We start from the raw sequence: 10,543 nt of genomic DNA, 5'->3' as shown, positions 1-10,543 counted from the left end.
GATGGGTGTCCCAATCACTGAACTACAGAAGCATTCTCACTCCACTCTTCTCTCTCTGGCCCAATGACTGTTCCCCTGTGGATAAGTACTTAAATAGTCAGGGAGAACAGAGACTGCTAGGAGTGAGCAGGCTCCAGCAGAGTTCTGGGACATGGGACAAAGGGTATGTCTACACAGCAACTAGACACTCAGGCTCGCAGGGCTCAGGCTGCAGGGCTGATTCATTGTTGTGTAAGCTTCCAGGCTCAGTCTAGAGCCTGGGCTCTAGATCCCTGTGATGTGGGAGGGTCCCAGAACTCAGACTCCAGCATGAGCCCGGAAGCCTACACATCAATGAAACAGCCCTGCAGCCTGGGCCCCACGAGCCCGAGTCAACTGGCAGGGGCCAGACATGGGTTTCTCGTTGCTGTGTAGATATTCCCTTAGACTTCAGCAAGGAATGGCTGGGAGTGGCCTGCTAAAGCAGGAGAGCCCCTGAACCAACAGGGAAAACAGTGCAAAAGTTCTCCAGGCAGGGAGTCTTGGGAGAGACCCTGAATAAGCAGGGGGACAAACAGAAGGGCCTGCAAAATTCTCCAGACAGGGAGGCCCGGGAGAGACCTCGAAGCAGCGGAAAGATTGCAGAGCTCTCCAGGCAAAACAGCCAGGGAGTAGGAAGAGAAATGTCTGTTTGTTGGACTTTAATTTGGGACTTTTGTTTATTTTCTGTGAATAAACTCAGACCTCAAAGGGGGTGTTTTGACCACAGGAAAAGTGTGCGGAGTCTGCTAAAGGGCCCTGAAATTGGGGAAACAGAGGCAGGGTACTACAAAGTGACCTTTGGCCATGTAGGGGCACTCAGGAGGTGGCTGACCCCTGTCACTGCATCCAGCTGCCTGGAAGGAGGCAACAGCGTGCATGCTCAGAGGCAGAAACATAGATGTGTAGGGAACTTTTACTCTAGAAACTAAGGTGCCGAGTAAATTTAGGCACCTACAGGGTTCAGCAGCAGTTTTGTGGATCCCAGTGGAGCCTAAACCTGGGACTTAGGCACCAAACCTGAGACTTAAGTGCCTAAGCACCTTTCTGGAACAGGGCCTAGAAACCCAAAGAAATAGATAGGGACCTAGTTGAATTTTCAAAATTGCCTAGCTGCCTCCACTGAAATCAGCTATGTGCCTGTCTGCATCTTTATGCACCTAAATACCTTTAAAAATGTGACTCCAAATCACTTTTGAAAATGGAACATAGGCACTTAAAAACTTTTACCCTGTATTACCACCATTCTAATGGTGGTAATAAATACAGGTGCTATAATTAGAAGGAAATGGGAACAAATTGAGAGATGGAAAAAACTGGGCTGAATATTAGGAAAATCTTCCTGACAGGGAGATGCGTTAGAACTATAGATAGTCTCCCAAGGATAGTCCCACTGATAGCACTACTCACATTCATAAAGCTAAGCACCTGCATATGTCTTTACAGGATCATGGTTCAATCATATAGCTTCTTTCACTGTCTTAGGTGCCTTCTCTGTAAAACGGGGATAATGATGCTTTTACACACATCTATAAAATTCTTTGAGGTCTATACCCGAAGGGCAGGATTTTCAGAACCACTCCTCATTGGCTTAACTACATTCCCATTGAAATCAACAGTAAAATTTCCATCAATATCAATGAGAGCAGCTAGACCAATGCTGAGCACTACTGAAAATTCCTCTTCCTCCCTCCTGCGCCTAGTAAGTATTATTTAAGTGTTAAATAATACTTATTAATGATGGTTAGACTGTGCCATTAGTCACAGTTTACCAAAGCTATTGCACAAATAGCTCTTTTAATCTTTCCTCATATGTCAGTTCTGTTACCCCCTCGGAGCATTTTTGTTGAGCATTTTCTCTGATCTGCCTCCAAAGTGTCAGTATCTTTATGGTTAATGAGGTGCCCAGAACTGAACACAGTATTCCAGATGTAGCCACCCTCTAGCCATAGACAGACTATTACTTCTCTGTTCTGTGATGTCATGCTTCTATGTAGACAGCCCAAAAATTACACTGACTTTTTTTTTGCTAAGATATCACATTGCAAAATCATAGTCCGTTATGCTGTCCACCATGACTGTTAGGTCTGCTTTACCCTCATTACTTCTCAAGTTTCTTCTTCCTATTGAATATTTATATTTCAGGTTATTTTTCTCTACATGTATTTATCAGGCTGTCTGGAGTGGCTCATGAACATAGGTGCCAACCTCAGGGCAGACTGTTACAGGGCACAAACACCAACCTCACTGTGTGTTCTATAATTAGATTTCACCAAGTATCAAGTATGAACTCCTCAAGCACTATAACTGCCTTTGGCACCCCAGTCTGTCTTGCCACCCAGGCAAGCTTGCCCTTGTGGCAGATGGTCCCTTACACCAAAAATCACAATATTCAGGTTACTCCCAGTCCCAAAGGACCAGTCATTTATGCCAGGTCAATTATATTTTAGATCTCTTACCAAAGACAACACTTGTAGCCAATCCTGTAATAAACTAACTAAAGATGTAGTAACTAAGAAAAAGAAATGAAAGTTATTTACAAGGTTAAAGCAGGCAAACATGCACCCACAAATGAGCTACAATCGTAGGTTTCAAAAGGGAATAGATGCTGCTATAATAGGCAAGCTTTATATGTCCTTTAGGGCTAACCTAAGTTAAGCCACTTGGAAACACCTTGCTTAGAAATACTGCACTCTCCAAATTCCAAGCAGCATAGTGATACAGTTCCTTCTGGTCAGGAATTTTTATTCCCTTCACTCAGAGTCCAAACTGTGATGGAACAAGGATGTATGTCCCCTCTTCATGGGTATGGGGGGAGCAATCAACAAAGTCTTTGGTCCACTGATGTTCCACAATGGTTCCTCTGGTGTCTATGGGCCTTCTTTTGTTGGGCAGAAGATGATAACTTTTGTGGTAAACGCATTCTTGTAAACGTAATATCTATTTTAACAGTGCTAACACACAGGTGAGCCCGACTGGTTTCCAGCAATGCTTTTGTCAGTGTTCACTGAGGCCTGGGGGCCTTGGCATGAGCTGGCACTTGGTCTGCCAGTGTCACAATATTAGCTTGCATTTTTCTAGCTGAATCTTATTTTGTTACTTTCTACCCATCACTTTGCATTACATTTCAGTCATCCCTATTTTTTTTGCAACTCTTTCCAATTTAGTATCATTTTAGAATTTAATTAACTACCTGTTTACTTCCCTTCCAGATCATTAATGGAAATTTTAAATAACACTAGAGTTATGAATTCTGCAGCACCCCACTGCAGGCCTTGCCCCAATCTTGTTCTTCTTTGTTTGTTGTCCACTAGCCAGTTTTCAGTCCTCATGACAATGTTCCATTCCAGTTAGGGACTGGTCCTGAACAATGAGAGTTTATATCATATATACATTTTTATGCTATCTAATGTAGCTGAGGATGTTCTTATTACCCATATAAATGGTTAATCCTTGTTTGAGTCCCACTAACCTTTTGGCCTCCATAATATATTGTGGCAGTGAGTTCCACAGATTAATTGTGTGCTGTGTATTTCTTACTTCCATTCTAAATATGTTGCCTTGCAGTCCCCCTATTTCATCTGAAGTCATCTTATTCCCACATTAGGAGACAGGATAAATAAAACAGAGTGATTTGCCATTTCTATACCATTCATCTCTTTATCATGTCCTGTCTTATTTGTCTCCTCTCTAAACTAGGGACTCTCCGACATGTTAATATTAAAAGCAAACCATGTTAATTGCATGGAATATGGTATTTTTTGTCATTCAGCTTTACAGAAGCCAAATGAGCTGCTGGACAAAGCTGGTTCCTGGAGTGACAGATTATATGTGTTGAGAAGAAGGGCTTCCCAACAGCTGTGGAAAAGCCTAAGGCATCAAGGTATGTTAATAACAGTAAAGCCATTAATACTTCACCAGTTTTCAAAATTTAGCGAGAACAGGCAAACTTTATGTCTAGCATGTGTTTTTAAACTTTGATGATTAATCACTGTTTTCAGTCCACTGTTAAATTTGCCTTAACAATGTTAATTTATTAAACATCATAATTCCATGAATGAAATAACTCATTTGGACATTCTCTAGCCATTGGGCAACATGCATTGAAATGTTTTCAGCAGAAAGCTGGGGCCCTGGAATAACGTTTGGGGAGTTGGTTTCAGAAGTTTGTTGCAATTCATTGAGAGATTGAACTGACTCCCATTTACTTCATTGGGAGTTTGATCAGGCTCTTTGTTGGTGAATCATTTTATTCTACTAATTGATCACTTCATAAAAACACAGTCTTTGATTATAATTATTCATATTGCAGTAATGCCCTTAGACCCACTCTACTAAATGCTGTACAAACATATAGGAAAAGACAGTCCCTACCCTGAAGTACTTACAATCTAAATAAACAAGACAAAAAGTATATGTATGGAAGTATTATTATCATCCCCATTTTACAGACAGGGAAATGAAGCATAGAGAGTTTAAGTGACTTGCCCAAAGTCACATGGGTAGGCTATGGATGAGCTGAGATTTTAATCTGTATTTCCTGAGTGCCAGTCTAGTGCCATAACCACAGGACCATCCTTACTTCTTGCTTTCAAGCATGCTGATTTGACTAGGTTACTTCTAATGTCCACATCTCTATGATGGTCATAATTTTTACTGTTAATTAAGTTGTCATATAGTTGTCAATATTTCCAACTGATAAAAGTGTTAAACAGCTCCACTTTGAAATGAAACTCTGGCAGCAAAATGTATAGACTGATTTTATGGGCAATACCAGTTTTCAGACGTTTCTGGGGCAGGATAGCTGCAATATGTGAACTGATATATGCATTCAAAGACAGGCATCTGATGCAAGGCATACCAATCTCCCTTCCAAGAAGCAGGAAAAGGGAGCCAAGTCTCACTGAACAAAAGTGGGTGTTTGTGTATGGGAAGGCCATGAGATCTCATTAGTTTTTCCATAAATTCAGATAAACAGTCACACATTAGGATGTTTATCTGAATTCCAAACCTTTGGATGTCTTTTGACTTGGGTCCTGTATGTATTTTTGCTATCTTGGTGGAGTGTTTTGCAACATTGCAATGAAACATCCCATACTGACACAGTGTCATCACACAGTCTGTGGAGCAGAGAAGGTAAGATTTAGTACCTATTTTCATCTCTTTGAGAAGAGCTTAAATATGGTATTAAGTTTCTGGGATCTGCTAATAAGATATTTGTATTTAGCTCCCTTACTCCTAAATGTGAATGAAACCCTCTGAGAACTGGTGACCATGATAGCCCAGATACTTCAAGTGTATTCAGAAAATTGCCCTTGGTAACAATTTCCAGATGTTGTCAGCTGTGTTGCTATGGTACATCAGTCCCTTTTGGTGGAAAGAGTCAACTTGAATGCCTTTGCCAGATTAAATCAGAGAGATCTAGTTATCCTCTGCTTGGTGGGCACAGGTACCTAACTTGCGTTAATGTTAACTGTAGTCATATATATTCATCAAAAGACCAATAAACCCCAGAGCCTCACTTTTATTCTTAATACAAATTTCTAGTATTTCTTGTTAATCTTCAAGGTGAATGATGAAGTATTAGCGGCAGTTTTCAGTATCAGGAGCATTTTCAGGGAACAAATTTACGAAGTGAACACTTTTACCAGAGTTGAATTCCAGCTTCTCCAGAGGGGATCTATTCCAAACGTACTGATGAATGCCAGGTCCAAAATATCTACCCATAGCTGCCTTCCTTCCTCTGCTAACAGCTTGTGTTGGAGCTGCATCAAAGCTGGCTGCAAGCATAGCAATGTATGCACCTGCATAGAGTAATTACTGTGGCTAGTGCCAGTGTATATTAGCTTTAGTGCTCTTGTGAAAAAGCATGGATTAACTCATCTCATTCAGTTTATTACAGCTGTCTCAGTGCACATCCAGACTGTTACATACACGTGTAAAGCAATAACCATCCCCTCTAACTGATCCTTTTTTTATTTCTGGTGGAGGAGTCTTTTTTCCCTCATCGTTTCCACTGTGGAATGCTGCAAGGCTACATCCTTAGCCGGCTCCTCCTTTGGGTACTTTTATTGTCAATTTCAGTACTGGGCAACCGTTCTCTGCTGATGACCCACCTTTCTACATCACCCTCTGTGTTTTCTGATCCCTCTGCATCCAATCTGTCTGCTTATCAGCTCTTGGCTACGCTCTAATATTCTACTGCTGAATGTTTCAGTGCAGGTTATTTCCTTACCATCTAATAAATGAGCCTCAAACCTGACCAGGAAGGATCACTGAGAAGATGGCTCAATGAAATCAATGGGAGTTAGGCACCTAAAATACCTTTGAGGGCCTCAGCCCTCCTGGAGCATTCAGAATTTGGCCTCTTTGCTACAACTTACAACAGGTTTGTCAAGAAGGTGCTGATTGTAGTGGATGCTTGTTCCCACTAACTCATTTCTCATAATCCAACAAACTTTTAGGTGATACTGGATTTATGGTCCCTACTGTCCTGGGCTGGATTAAGTTCAATGACAAAAGTGTAAAACTCCAGGCCCTGTTAACCATCCTCTGAGAGGGCCAGACCCCCATTTCAATTTTTTTATCTATATAATAGTGTATTCCTTTCTTGTAGAAGTTTCAAATAAGCAAGTAAAGTTGGACCATAGGATACTATCTGCTCTGAATCACTCTTGCCTAGATTGTAAACTCTGAGGCAGAGACTGTCAATATTGTTTCTCTTGTACAGCACTGAGCACATATTTAAATATTGACAAAGAAATTATAATTAATAATAATATTTTGCTATGAACATTTTTGCGTGTTTAACTTAAATATTGAGATCCAGATTCTGTGGTCTAGCCAACCTGAACTCAGTGCAGGACTAAGGATAGCAGGACAGGCTTTATACTACCTCTGTGTTCACCCTGTGCTGGGGTTGGCTGGATAACTGTCCCCCGTCTTTCAGCCTTTAATCGCAGACCACACCACTTCAGGTCTCCTTCACCACCATCACGTGTTTTTGTGTTGTTCTAACCAGTACACTATTTGCATATATTTACAGTCCTCAGGCTAGCTACTCCACTTGCTTCTGGGGAAAGCAGTCCAGTCTCTCCCCCTCAGGATTGTCTTCCTCTTAATTTATATGCTCCCATCTGCTGCAGTTGCTTTCCACCCCCCAAATTAGCTGCCCAGCTGTAGCTCTACTCAGTTAATTGATCTTCCAGTTAGGTCCCAATGAACCTATAATGGTTGGGATTTGAGTGACAGGGTGCTGAGTTAGCTCCTGTTACAAAAATGCTTCAGCTGGTGGCACAACTCAGAGCAGTCTCAAAGGTGCATAAAAGTTGTTTGGAAGCACAGCACTTTACATAACTGTGTAAGTTAAACTCACTACTATATGTCATTCTGGTAACCAGGAACTGTAGGAGCACAAACTTGCCAGGATGCCCCCTGGCTTTCAGGGATGTCTCTTATACCATGACATGCCTCCCCATGACACCCAGAGATTCCCTGACACAAGGATGGTTAAGGTGTAGCAGAGCTGAGAATCTAGTCCTGAGACTTTAATTCAAAGTGACATTAGATTACAGCAGCAATCGGTACATAAGGTGAGAGGACACAGGTAGATGTAGTATATTACCTGGACAAGATGAAGGATGGGAAGGCCCCCCAGGCTGTGCAGGGTAGGTTTAAATTAGCTGCCTTTCTTTATTGGTGCCATGTGCTTCTCTGGGGTATTGGTTGTTTTCACACTCAGTCTCCTCCCACAAAGTTCAGGGTCACTCTGAAGTCATTTTGTACGTAGTTCAGAGTTGATCATTCGGCAAAATCAGCCGCTTCTTATCCCCTCCTTTCCTTTATCCTTGCAGTCGGGGCACTGGTGGGATGAGGGAATGAGGCCTGCTGGTCAGGATAGGGAAGCAGATCTCTGGTTTGTGAGCTAGAATTCAGTTGTGCATTCACTGATGGCTGCTGTACCAGGCTGGCAGTCACACAGAATAGCTCATTATCTCAGAGAAAGACATTTCCCGTGTGTAACATTAAATATGGCAGTTGTGTCCCCTGCAACCACTAAAACTATAATAATAATTGATAAAGACATATGATTTTCAGCACTACAGTTTCTGTTGGTGGGAAATGATTGCTCCTTTCCCTCAGCCAGCTGGTGCTGCAGCTTTATAGGAAACCATCTATGCAGTGACCTGTTTTATTCACAATATAATTAATTTTCTACATATAATAAAAATTCATACTCACATATATAGATAGCACTTTTCATCTTCCAAGTGCTTTGCAGATGTAAAGTATGGAATCTTAACAGGTCACATGGGAGGCAGACAAGTATTGTTATGGCGGGAGTCATCAGGTGGCACTGTTTTCACATAGTTTTAGTATCAAGCAGTATACAGTCTTTGAAGAAATGTTATATTGCTTTAGGTATGTAAAGTTTCTTTTCGGGAGAGCTCTCACGTACAGCAAGAGAGTTTGCTCTTTGCTTTAATCTTTCCAACTAGACTATTCTTGGGGCAGAGTTGCTTCCTGGGAACAAAACATTTCTGTTTGGGCTGAGGTTTCTGAAAGAGTAGATTGTCTGCATGCTGTTTATGGCCACCTCTGTTCAAGGACTGGTGCATGTGTAGTATAAATAAAACAAGTTCACTAAGAAAAATATGGATTCCACATCACTGATTTCTCCTCCAGTGGGAAACCAATCTGCAAAGCCCTCCTATCTGCAACCTCTCAGCAAAGGGGTGACAGTGTTATTTTCATTTTTACAAAGATGGAACTGACAAGTGAAGTGATTTGACCAAGGCCACACTTTGGCAGAGGCAGTATTAGAACTCAGTTTTTCATGGCTCCCAGTCCTGTGTTCAGACCACTTAGGGGCTGCCTATCCTTAAACCTTCCTCAAATTGTTTTGTCAGATACAAAACTTCTTCCAGACACAGGCATTTATTTTTATATTTACTCTTTTTATTCCCACCAACTGACAGAAGGCCAAATGATGTCCTGCAGGCTGTGTAAATGATGTAAACTGTGGAACTCATTGTCAGTGGAAGTTGTTGAGGCAAAGTATTTAGGAAGATTAAAAAAGGGATTGGATATTTACATGGATGTCAAGAATATCCAGAGTTATCCTAATTAACAGTAATATTTTTGGAAGGGATATTAAACCTTGTGTTGAGAGCTTATGCCAATCTCTTACGCAGAGCTGAAGAAGAGCTCTGTGTAAACTTGAAAGTTTCTCTCTTTCACCAACAGAAGTTGGTCCAATAAAAGATATTACCTCACGCACCTTGTCTGTGTTACAGGGTGTCCTGCAGTAAGACCTATGAGGAATAGAAGCCCCAGCATGCAGCAGAAGATATGTCTTTGTATTAAATATCAGGGCAACAGACATCTCAGTTTCTTCCAAATAACATGTGGTCCTTGGGCTCCTAATATGTTGCTGATGTGACTGCCCATTGGACTAAATAAAAATGCATGTGCACCAGAGCAGAATACCACCACTTTCACTTCTGTGTTGTCCTGAAAAACAAAGAATTCAGGCAAATGTGCTTGTTTAGCAGTTTCATTTGTGTTTCTTGTTTTTTATTCCTCATTGTGAGCAACTGAACCATCACTTACATCATCGTCCATCCACCTTAGCTCTTAAGAATTATTTGAAGCCTTCCCATGAGCAAACTGGATGCCAAAAGCTTTGTTGTAAGAGACTTTGCAGTTCTTCAATTCCAATAGGTTATGACTTGACTGAATCAAAAAATGCTAGAGTATGAAATAAAAAAAAGTTTTGCAATGAGGTGTTTTGCCAAGTAAGTGACTGGACTTTGGGTTACTGGTTATTATTTGCATTGTGGTAGCACTGTGAGGCACTGTTGTGCTAGGCACAGCCTATAACTAAAAGGTGAAAATCTATAACTAAATGGTGTTCTCTATCATCAAATGAGTTGGGGGAAATGTGTGATACGGTTTGCAAGTACAGTTTAATTGTTTATCTTTTTCTTAATCATGGCTAGTGAACTAGGACAAGTATTTGACAGGAACTTGAATTATTTAGCTTCCAAATCCTTCCTCTAGTTTATCCCCTGAATGAATTGCTCAACAGATTAGACAATGTGTAGGACCTATATGAACCTCTTACTCACATTGGTGATCAGGCATTCACACAAACAGATGCACTGACTTCAATGGGACTCTTTCTGAGCCAGATCCTAACATCCTTACTCAGAATGATCAGCTCCTTTCCCCATGTGTGATCCTGATGAGTTCAATGGGACTGATAGTGGTATATGGTACTATTCACAACGTGAGTCTGGGTATCTGTGACTGGTCCTGTGTGAGTAGGGGATCACCAGGTGGTCCTTAAGCAGTTAAATAAGTTGCATTAAAACAAATGTAGCTTCCTCCATTGGGCATAGGAGAACTAGGATATGCTTAAGCAATTTGGTGAAGGAAAAGGAGCCAAGAGCCTGATCATGCAACAAACTTATTTTCATGCTGGTGGAGGACTTTTAGGATATGGCATAAAATTCCCAACTGC

Source organism: Natator depressus, chromosome 11, assembly GCF_965152275.1.
Source record: "Natator depressus isolate rNatDep1 chromosome 11, rNatDep2.hap1, whole genome shotgun sequence".
Classification (NCBI taxonomy): Eukaryota; Metazoa; Chordata; order Testudines; family Cheloniidae; genus Natator; species Natator depressus.
This window is presented reverse-complemented; position numbering follows the sequence as displayed.